Source organism: Leptonotus elevatus, chromosome 19 (genome assembly GCF_054856555.1).
Source record: "Leptonotus elevatus isolate MCC_2025b chromosome 19, RoL_Lele_1.0, whole genome shotgun sequence".
NCBI lineage: Eukaryota > Metazoa > Chordata > Actinopteri > Syngnathiformes > Syngnathidae > Leptonotus > Leptonotus elevatus.
The window spans coordinates 5,149,405-5,161,413 of record NC_141257.1 but is presented as its reverse complement, the minus strand read 5'-3'; the positions used below and the strand labels follow the sequence as shown (position 1 = coordinate 5,161,413).

At 40.9% G+C, this 12,009-nt stretch overlaps 1 protein-coding gene across 2 annotated transcripts in view; it reads left to right on the top strand.

Moving 5' to 3' along the window:
• Positions 1–1,085: 1,085 nt before the first annotated feature.
• Positions 1,086–12,009, top strand: part of LOC147157625 (CMP-N-acetylneuraminate-beta-galactosamide-alpha-2,3-sialyltransferase 1-like) — a 33,069-nt gene continuing 22,145 nt past the window's right edge. Inside the window, exon 1 of one of the 2 annotated variants that reach the window (XM_086062078.1) lies at positions 1,086–1,316. The gene's annotated coding sequence lies outside the window, so the exon portion shown is untranslated. The remainder of the gene's footprint in view (positions 1,317–12,009) is intronic. The other variant, XM_086062079.1, reaches the window with a different exon arrangement.

The following is a 12,009-nucleotide window of genomic DNA, read 5'->3' as shown; positions in this document are numbered from 1 at the left end:
AAATTTCAATTCCAATATCATTCCAAATCTTTCAATATCATTCCCTCGCTTTCCACATGATTTTGTGTCATTCCATGTAATTCCACATCATTCCATATTTTTAAATCCAGCATTCAAGCACAATTTCTCCAGAAATCATTTCTGCAATGCTCTTGTCCTCATGGGGTGACCTGTGAGCTGGATCCTATCCTATCTGACTTTGGTTGTCAGCCAATCGGAGGGCAACAGATGCCGTGTCTTGACAGAAAGCAAATTTTTAAGTTACGTTGACCATTTTTACCTTTAAAGGTGTGGCAAATAGGCTGTTCCTAACAATTTGACCTGCTCCAATTCTTGTCAAAGTCAATAAATGTCTTCTATTGTGAAACTATTGCAATGGCCGGTTTTTCCCCCCAAATAAAATTTTTAGCTACTTGTTCCGACTGATGCGTTCAACGCTGCGTGTTTTCTGCAGTAGCGAGGTGAAAACCCTGAGCCGACCCGAGCTCAGTCCAGTGTAATGAAAAAGTGAGCTAGCAGGATGACACAAAAAGCTATACAGACAATTTCTATTAACGCAAAGAAAGTGACCTTGTTCCGCTTGCAAAGGAGCTCGGGGTCGAGACTCGAGCTCCGTATCTTCTTTATTGAGCTTTAGTTTGGTTTGTCTCGAGATTCAGGACTTAACTCATTCACTGCCATTGATGGGCTGTTGCCGTCAAAAAGTCATTTGAACTATTTCTATTAGTTTAAAAAAAAAAGTTCCACTTTTGTTGACAAGAGTATGAAAACCTAGAAAAAATATATATTGTACATTTGAAAACAGATATAATAATAGAAATAGTTCAAATGAATATTGGACGTCGAACCGTCAATGGCAGTGAATGAGTTAAAAGAGTTTTTGTTGTATAATATTGCTGTCATAATTCCTTTTGATTTGCCCTGTGGTTGCATTAACTGGCTTTTTTTCTTGAGAGATTCACTCCGTGCATGCGTGAGGATGCTGAGGGGCGTGTGAGCCTCACGCCTCTCATTGCCGAAAGGCGACCCATGCATCCTCCTCATCTCCTCCTCTTCCTCCTCCAGAACGCGTGGACATATTGTTGGTGTCAAGAGGAACCAACCTGCTCTTTGTGCGCAGCGAGCGAGCGAGCAAGGAGGGAAGGAAGGAAAGGGAGGAGGAGGAGGGAGCCCAGTTGCGCGGCGTGCTTTTTCTCCTCCAACTCCGAGCTGCAATCTTCCTCTCAGAAATGCTTCTGCTCGGTTCGGATCCGCGAGCTGCCGCGCCGGAATAACGGGACCGCACATGCCAGAAGCCTCCGGGGCTCCATTTAAAAGTGAGTACATGTCCAAGAACAGCGTTATCTTTTCCGCTCAAGCGCGTACAGTCTAATTTTACGCGTATAATCTCATGGTGTCTTGACGTGAGGGTATGTAAAAAAAAAAAAAAAAAAATTTAAAAAGTGGCAAAGCTTGCAACTTTTCATCATTCGCGCGACTCTTGCATGCATACTTTTTGATTTCAACCGACATAGGCACAACATGCGCTCTGATTGGGAATGCACATGCTTCAAAGTCATTCACATGTTGGACAAGTCGTCTTTATGGAGAACATCTGGGCTTTAGATTTTTGTCTTTTTAAGGCTGTTGGCTCATGTATTGCTCCAGCAGCCCAAAAAAAAAAAAAAAAGAACATGGGTGTTCGAGCAACTGTTGCATGCTCTACATATGACTACTTTAGTCACAAAAGAACAAAGTTTGAGATACCTACATGCTTTTTTTAATTTATTTTTTTATTTAGTACTGTGGCTCTATTTTTGCATATACAATATATGGTTAATGTCTAACAAAAACATAAATCTGCAAATTTAGTGAGTAAAAAAAAAACATCACTGCATTTATTATGTATTTTTGTTTTATTGTTTTAACTTTTTTTTTATCTTAATATTTTATTTTATATTAATGTATTTTATTTTTATTGAATACTCTATATTGCACAAAGAAAACTACTGGCCAATTGGCCATCCATTCACTATGACGCCTACTCTTGTATCTATTTTAATATAAATATATATATATACATATATCCATCCATTTTCATAACCGCTTATTCCTCACAATATATATATATATATATATATATATGTGCAAATCGTGACTTTCTTGTCTATTAGCATTGCAAAGTCCAGGTTGAGTGTTGACATCCCATGCCTGTATTGTGTAGCAGATGTCACCTCATTTCACTAATGAAGGTGTCCATAGAACGCTGCTCCATTTCCCAAAAGTACCCCACCCCCCCACCCCACCCCACACACACACACACACCACCTCACCCAACCTCCCACCACCAACGCCACCCTCCTCCAAATCTACCTCACTGTTATAAATAATAAGCAAGCTCGGAATACATTAGCTACAGTGACCTTGGGAGACTGCAATGCTGTCTTTCATGAGGAGGGGGTGATACGCGTGGGGTAAAGGGGGGGGGGGGGGGGTGCCCGGTTGCAATTATGAACAAGGGAAGCAATTATAAGTTGAAGCTGCCAAAAATGAGCTATTTGGAATCTTGTCACTCAGACATGCAGCTGATTAGCAATCATTTAAGGTGTGTGTGTTTGGGGAAGGGGGGGGGGATGGGGGGGGGGGGCAGTGCTAGCTTATAAGGGTAATGAGATGTAGAAAAGTCGGATGAAAGTGCAGCTTTCCTCCGCCATCATCAAAGTTTGGGAAAGTTTCTCCCATGATCCAGCATTTTATTCGCATCACTACCACGTGGGCGGGACTATCATTTCAAATTCTTTCCCCCTCTGGTATTAACCTTCCAACAAAAGAATCTCAGCAATTCAAGCAGATACTGGACTTTTTTTTTTTTTTTTAAAGCAAAGGCTTTCCGAGCAAGGTCAAGTACCGAGAGTGTAAGGGCTGGGAGTGTTTGCACTCCCCCAAGTGGTGATCTTGCGTGAGTTGTCCAAGGCCGCGTTGCCAGACAACGTGCTTTTTTTTTTTGAAAATGTACGCTATTCTGTGAATCTGAACCTTTCCTACAGATATTTGCTCAACTCAATTGCAATGTTATCGAAGCTCTTAAAAAAAAATTTTTTTCAAAGATGTACCAAGAGGCACAATACGTTTTACATGGCATTCGCCATATACGGGTTATATATATATATATATATAATTTATATATAAACGAAGTACCATCCATAGATGCACTATTTTGAGTGTGAGGTACCTAACCTTGTTCAATATTTTGGTTGGTTTGGTACCATTGATCCCAAATCCAAAACACTCCACTGCCGCATTCGGTTCTGCTCACTATCACAGTTGCTTAAAAGATTGATATTTACAGATTAGAAACGCCAGACCCTCTTCCACGCCTACCCATTTGAAAAATGACGTCCATGGTAATGAATTTGTTAAAAGGTGTTTTTTTTGTAATGAATAGACCCCCAGTCTCATTTTTGATTCATTTGGACCTACTATAACTGTATTTTATTATCGATCATGATGACGGTACTATTAGGTGGTACTTTTTTGTTAGATGTTTCAGAATCACCATATTACAATACTGTTGATGAATTACAAAAGTATCTTGATAGCAGATGAGCAAAAACTCCCATTTATTTACAGTTCTGCCTTGGTGGAGGCCTTCCAAGGAGCGGCAAATGCATCGGGCTGACCAGAATGCTTGTTATAGTCGGCAGTTAGGGTGCCACCTGTTGCTTTGGCACACACTTGACAGACTATGAATGCTCATTTGGACAGAGATTATTTTTTCTTTAGTAAGGGAAAAAGTTTTTTTTATTTTTGTGTGTCGGAAATAGAAATGAAGGAGGGATTCATTTTGGTTCCCTTGGGGCTAATTATTGGACTCCAAAGTGACTGTTTGTAGCTTTTCCAGAGCGCAAAAAAGGTACAGATACGTTCCCAGGTTGTTGCGTGTCAAAGTTTGGCCGGCGTCGCTTTCAGGCCACCAGGGATCTGCGCCAAATAGATTGCCTTCACAGCTCTGTTGTATTTTTCCTCGACTGTATTCTCCCAGGCTTTGCTGATTCGTCCTCTGTTTCCACTTAACTGTTCTGGCTGTTATCCAGATGACACCTCAGCAACATTCTTCTTTTTTTTTTTTTTTTTTTTTTTTTTTTTTATGCATGAATTTATATGCTAGAGAGGACGCATGCAGTGAATACACACCACAATGTACTATTTGGATAACATGCGCGCTCTTCGCCCCGGATTCCTCGTAAACGGTTCCCAGACGATGATTTAAAGGTGGCGCGCTAAACAGCCGCCCTGCAGATAGAAGTGCACTTAGGAGCCTCCTGCAATTTTGCTTTGCGTTGATGGTTAATGCGCATTGGCAGGTGCCTTCAGATGAATGTTTAAAGCAGACTGCGATGGCTGAGATGGAGTCATATATCACCTTGGCTGCAGTTTTGGATGCTTAGTTTTGTGTTTGTACTTTGCGGTGGCTACAACTGCACTGGATCGTTTTATTTGGAGGTGTAATTGAAATGTTGATTATTGCCATTTTTAGCGACATGCAAATTACAGTGAAATCCCATTTATCATGAGGGATATGTTGAAGATACACAATATAGCGACCATACAAACCACTTCCTTCTTACGTTTTTTTCTTACATATTCAGTGTTTTAAGTGTGGGGGGGGGGGGGAAGTGTTGGGACGGGAGTATATATATATATATATATATATATATATATACATACACTCCCGTCACCGTCACGTATATATATATATATATATATATATATATATATATATATATATATATATATATATATATATATATATATATATATATATAGAGAGAGAGAGAGAGAGAGAGAGAGAGAGAGAGAGAGAGAGAGAGAAAGAGAGAGAGAGAGAGGTAGGTAGGTAGATAGATGGATATTTTCCGATCACCGTCCCGTCCCGACACTTAATATATATATATATATATATATATATATATATATATATATATATATATATGTGTGTGTGTGTGTGTCAGACAAATAGATACATTCCTTCTAAAAAATGTTTGGCAATGAGACAAACACACAGATGGCGAATTACTGCATGTGCCTAAAAGTTTCGTCTCGTTACGTAAACACAAAGTGCTCCAATTTCATGAACAGCGTAAATCCTGCAACGAGGCTGGTTAGACCCGGTGCTGGTAATCTCACAGATGCGCACAGGCTGGTGGGTCTGAGAGAGCGCTGCTGTGGACGTGGTCACAGATAAAAATCAATTGCGGCCAATGAAAGCAAGCTGCTCACATTTGCTTTAAATGCGGCAAGCGAGTTGCACGCTAAAGTTTTGACTTCCCCCCCTGGCTTCCTTCTACAATACATAAGTTGTCACTCTTCAAGACAGCTTGACAGACTTCCTATGTGCTGTATTGTGAGGACGAAACTAATGGTCAGGCCTCGCAGCTCCACTGTAGGCAGCCTCCGTCTGGTCGCCGTGATAATTGGCAGGCGAAGCTGCAAAGCACCTGGCCAAGCCTTTTAGTCGTGGCCAGGCGCTCCCAGCAACAACAAAATAAAAGGTAAAAAAAAATAAAAAGGGTGGGGTGGGGGTCGACGCGCATCAAAGTGTGCCCTAAGTTTGCCAAACTGGACAAAGTAAAAACAGAAAATTGGAGGCCATTGTGGGAAAACAGCCACAAAATAACGAGCCAGGCTGTTAATACAGTATGGTGAAGTTCTTGTTGGGAGGTAAAACTATTAAAGTGGAAGTCAACCTTAAACATCTCTTGACAATATGTTCTATGTGACCTCACGAGTCTAAACGTGACATTCTAAGTAATATTACTTGTACATTTGTGGAATATGAGTTATGAAGAAAAATACAGCCATTTTTATCCGTCTTAGGGAACGGCCATTTTGCCACTTTCTGTCGACTGAAGATGACATCAACAAGGACCAATCACAGCTCAGCTTCAGAAAACAGACGATGTCATTATCAGTTGACCGCAAAATGGCCGCCCCCTGAGATGGTTAAAAAACGGCTGAATATTGCTGCTTATTTCATATTCCACTAAAACAATATCAACCAGAATGCCATCTTTAGACTAGTGGGGCTGCATAGAACATATTATTGTCTAAAAAAATTTTTTTTAAAAATTAAAAAAAATGTGTGAGGGGGCGTTATTTCCCCTTTAAAGCAACACTAAGCAACTTTCAGTTTATGACTACATTTCCCATGAGGACAAGCGCGCTGCGTCGTTTTTGAGCTCACGCCAGTCAAATTGACTTCTGACAATTGTAACCAATGAGGAAAGGGGGAAGTGACGTATGCCATAAAGCAGTCAGCACATTTGTAGTTTTTTTGTGTGGCAGTGTTTCCGACCATCCTCCTCAAAGTTGTTTAGGGCCAGTCAAAATGATACAGACCTCCTCAGACCATGGCAAAAGTAACATTCATCTCGTTTTAAGCCGATGTGTTAGTAGTGCTACTTTCAAATCTTAGTGGGTATTAATACAAAAATGAATTGTGCGGCTAAAGACCTCCTCTCAAATAAATGCCCGAAGAAGATATACACCACTACAGTATTGAGGAAATACGATGTGATTAAATTGTTCAGGTGTACGTAACGATGTGCTCAGTGAGTATAAATCCACAACGGGGGCCCATCAAAATGTGCGCCGTAACCCTGACAACAGCCTTTTGTGGTATTACAGCACGCAGTCCAAAAAAAAAAAAAAAAAAAAAAGGCTTATTGTGTTTCGCTCCACCAGCAAGTTTACACTAATTTCCAAATGTGTCTTGCTTTTTTTGTTCCCTGTTCATGATGCTTCGCAAGCAATGGCGTGTTGCCGCCTCGGGGCAGAGCCTGCTGGAGTTGCGCAGCCGTGAGAGAAAGTGAATGAAAACATACACTAAGGCGACGAGGAATAACGCTTGACGGCGTTAACACGGGCTAATCTTAATAAATGGGCATATTGCTGCTGTAATTACTGACAAAATCGTTAGTTCCTCTAAGGCGTCGCCGCGATCGGAGTTGAATTGCAAGCTCATTAGCATATTTTGGGGGAACCAGCCTGTTTTGATGATGGCATGGACTCCTCTTTGAGTGGAAATTGAATCATTTCATCATCTTAATAAGTAGCAGAAATGTAAATATGCCAGTTGGTCTCACCTGAGACGGGTTGTGAAAATGGAGGTCGTATTTTTCGCGATTGTGGAATTTTTGCTTCATATCAGTGGATAATGTGCTGCTCCTTCTGTTATGCGCTTCTTAGCCACAAGGGGGCAGCAGGTTACGTCACATACAAGTATGTTTGACAAAAATTTAAATGCAACACTTGACTTAATCTGTGATAGTGAGCACTTCTCCTTTGCCGAGATAATCCAAACCACCTCACAGGTGTGCCATATTAAGATGCTGATTAGTGCACAGGTGTGCCTTAGACTGCCCACAATAAAAGGCCACTCTGAAAGGTGCAGCTTTCTTTTGTCGGGTCTGGGCGACTATTGCTATATTTGTGTTCAAGTTATAACACCGCAACAGTAATGCTATTCGTTAGCCCATGTATGTCTTTTTTTCATATTATGTGAGCTTTATGCTAACAGGCATGAATTCAAAACGCTGTTTTGAATATTATTTTATTTTGATTATTATTTGGCTGTTTTAATTACATCACTTGTAACACTCTTTGTTTTCTGGTTAACTTGAACTAAAATTGTTTGGAGAGTTGTGTACTATTTGCTAAACTGCTATTTGCTGTGTAATGAAAAATGAAAAAAAGTGTTAACGTACTCAATATGACATTTTCTGTTAGGGATGCTCGGTACCACTTTTTTCAGCTCCGATACCAGTACCGATACCTCCAGTAGGTTTGATATATTCAATTACATTTAACACAACAACAACACAATATCTTGCATCATCGCAGTATAGTATGTATATGTAATTGTTTTTTCTTAAAGATGCATTGTGCAGTTTAAAAAGGTAATGTTAAAGCTTTTTTCGATATCATGCATGCTCCACCAATGCCCAGATGAGTACGAAAAGCCCTGACTGTTTTACTCTGACTGCACCTATCAGCTTTTATCTTCCCTTTATAGCAGAGTGTGCAGACCCTCACACTCCACAGTTTCTTTGGGGAGGGGCGGGGTTTTTTCTTACCTCATTCGAAGTCATGACTTTGTTTGTCAGCTGTGGCTGTCGCTTTAAGATCATGCACATACTCGCAGCCTGACACACATGCTGCAGTTACGCTTTTGGGCCAGAGGTGGCAGTCGTGAGTAAAAAAAAAAAAAAGTGCCAAACTGCACAAAGATCCACGAGTACCCGATAAGCGTAAAATAAGGGTCTAGTATCGGTACTCGCCCATCGATAATTGCTATTGTCACCTAGCTGACCGCGTCAAGTTACAACTAGCAATACTTGCTTCGATTTTGTTCAATATCTATTACGAGAATGAAAGTTTGCTCAACTGAACAATGTTTGCTCTCGAGGAGATTCCCCCCCTCAGCATGTACCGTAAATGGAATCCATAACGGCGCACACATATGCCGCTCGTTCCCTGCGACGATTGTGAATAATTGCTGTCCTTTGCTAATTCTGTAATCAGCAGCGCAAGTACACCAGGCTTTGGCTACAGCCGGCGTGCGTATCACGCGTCCGCAGGCGCTCTCTCATTTCCAGCTTATTATCGCTTTCAGCGCTAAAATGGAAAAAAACGATTAATCACACTGGATTTAAAAAAAAAAACGTTTTACCTTTCTAGCGCCATTTTCATATGGATATGTTCAAGAGCAGGGGGAAAAGGGTGTGTAAAAAGGTGAGAGCATTTCAGCTGTGTGTGAGAGAGTGTTACAGTGGATCAATATAGTATATAGGAGAGGGTTTCAATTGTGTGTAAGAGATCATCTTGATGTATGTACCTGGCAGCCCCTCATACACCTTTTTTTTTTTTACTTAATGCGCCAAGTTTGCATAAAATGAAAAAAGATAAAAGAAATAATAAAATCCTGCCAATTTCCATTTTCACAGAGCGTCGACCCCGAGATGCTTCTTTCCTCATCACTTTTTTTTGCAGCGCGTTTTTTTTTTCTTTTGCAGCGCGTTTTTTTTTTTTTTTTGCATAATTAACCAGATGGCGGTTATTTTTAGGGTAAAGTGGCGTCGGCCCTGCCGCTGCGACCACACAGCCCCGCAAACCTTGTGAATATGCAAATGAGGTGTTCACATCCTCGGAAGTGGGACGACTCCGGCATCCTCGGCGTAGGCGCTTACATGAACACGAGGCTCTGATACTGAAAATCCAAATGAAGAGGATTGTCTCTGACTTGAATCCTGCTGACAACTAGCTCCGCCCCCTTGGAACTGTTTGTTAAAAGATCAATACGTTTTGGATAAGCAGTGAAAAGGACAAGATGACATGGAAATTGTGACATGATAGATGACTGCCAAATCTGACCCCTGACCTCAACTCCATCAGCCCCTTTCGATCGGCTTCTTCACAATCAATAGTTTTCTTGCTCACGTGTCATATTAATGAACTATTGATGTGTCAAGAGAGGATGATAGATGTTTCATGACAAGGTACTTAGATTCAACCTTGAACTTTACTTATAATAAACCTTTTTTTGTTTGCTTGGTTAAAAAAAAAAAATCCCTTTTTTAGTTGGTGCAATGAAATCATTCGTTTGTGACTAAAAGATGCAGCCATATTTCTATTAGTTAAAAAAAAAATATATGATATTTAGAACAGATATAAAATGTGCGATTAATCATGAGTTAACTATTGAAGTCGTGCGATTAATTGATTAATTGATTAAGAATTACACCCCTAATTTACACCCCTCATTTTAAAATTAAAATGCCAATATTGACAAGTTCTTAATGAAAAAAAACTTGTGAACAAAATGTGATTACGGTACCACATTTCCATCACAACTGTGAGATGTAATGGAAAAAAGTTGTATCGGTTGCATCTCCGTTGCAATCTGACGCTTCTGGATTGAAGCCAAACTGGTTCGGTCCATTTCGCTGGTTCTTTGACGTTCAGTTTTTCGGACGCTGAGCAGGTGCAGGGGGGGGGAGGTGGCCCTCCCGTCCCTTTTGATTCCGCCTCCCGCGAGGGCCTCGCAGCAGGACTGGCTTCCTCTCATTTGGCACAAGCCTGCGACGAAGGGCCCCTTCAAGAGCGTGTCGCTTCCATTTGGGCTGATCAAACGCTTCGTTTTGCCAGCGAGGCTTGCGCCGCGCGTGTCGCTATCAAAGACGAAGTGGCGGGCGGGGTGCAGTGAAACAGACAGAGCCCTCACCTTCGCTTAATCAAAAGCAGCTTGCCACAAGGGATGAGAAAAAGTTCTTCCACTCTTGCGGCCCGGTGCGGATTGGACTCCCCACCTGTATATCTTTGTGGCACGCACACGCATACAGTCTCCTTGTCAGATTAGACTCGGCACTTTGACACAAGGCTGGTAATCAGCTTAAAGGATAATAGCGCCGTGATTGAGTTTTTGCTTTCTCTCCGCCGGCCACTCATCTCCCGTGGGCCGACCTTTAACGTCACTCTCAGCAAATTCAAATCAGCAGCTTTTCGTACTTGTTCCTGAGCGCGGCGATTTAATATAGCGCTGCCGGTTTGATGGAGGTTGGCTTGCCGTTATGATGTTGGCACTGATAACTTACTGCGGATCTTTCCATCATCTGTTGTGGCTCTCTGACTGTGGAAATAAATGTTTCATTTTGAATGACTTCATTTGGTTTTTGAAATATCATTTTAAATTTGGAGACTACGGTGGTCTTGTAATATTAAAAATACCAGTAAATCTTTTTTTTCTTCTTTGTGGCTCCCAGACCCCATGTCGGTATGTAAGTAAATAAAATAATGTTTAATAATGTTTCAAACTCATTAAATGCCAAGAACTACTTATGAAGTCATTTGAATCAAAACATTCAATGCCAAGGTCGAGTTATGTCGTTTTTTAAACTCATTCAAACCCAAAAAACGTGTATACAATTTTTTTTTATACTTTGTCCTTCACTCCCCAAAATGTATTTTCAAGTTTTTTTTTTTTTAATGCAAGAGCATACATAAGGCTTTGACACAGCTGACATGAAGAGGTGGCTTGAAGCAATGGTAGTTATTACAAAAAACGGCCAGCGGGTGGCAGCAGAGTATAAGAGATCAACCAGGGCCATGTTGCATTAAGCTCCTTTTGTCAACGCTTTCACCAGAAATGTAAATATCAATGACACTTAGCTATATTCTAATGCTAATTGCTGCAAAACAGAAACAGATACAAATATACTTTTTTTTTTTCCTGATGAAAGAAGAGAGTCTAATGACTGGTAGTGTTATGAGGAGGAGTTAATATGGGTCTAATGATCTTCCCCTTTAAATTGCACGTAGTTGAGGAGTGGTAACGAGCCAAACCACCAGCCAAACCGGGTAGCGGTTTGCCATCTTAGATTGAAAAGTATACTCTTCATGCAGCCGCTCCTCAGTAAGTCACAGAAATATTACACGTTCTTCGCAGGGGATAAAGAATATCTGCCCAGATTGCTTTGTCATCTGTCTTTGTGTTTAAATATCCCTTTCTTAAAGGGTTATACCGCCGTGACACCGATGCTATTCATTAGCCATCTATTGTGTTGCCAATTATGTGTTAGCATTAAGCTAGCAGACTTGAAAGCAAAATTATGTTGTTGCTGCACGAGGAATCTAATCGTGATCATAATTGCACATTTACTCTAATCAAGTCAATCATTTAATGAAATCTTAAAGATAATATGGGCACTCAGAGCTTGTCCTTTCATTTAATTAACATTGATTGTTTGAGTGCATGTAAATGTGCAAATGAAATGCCGCTACGCGCCGGACGACATTTTCCTTTAAAGATGAGGAGTTTGGCACGAGGCTCGGGTTGAGAATATTGATGGAAAAAGTTCCCGCTACGGTTTCTCCATAAGGTGTCCCGGCGCTGTCGAGTGGGAGTTCTCAGCATGAACAACCTGCAGTGGTCAGATAACACTATGGCCGTGTAGATTAGACCAGGTAGAGCTA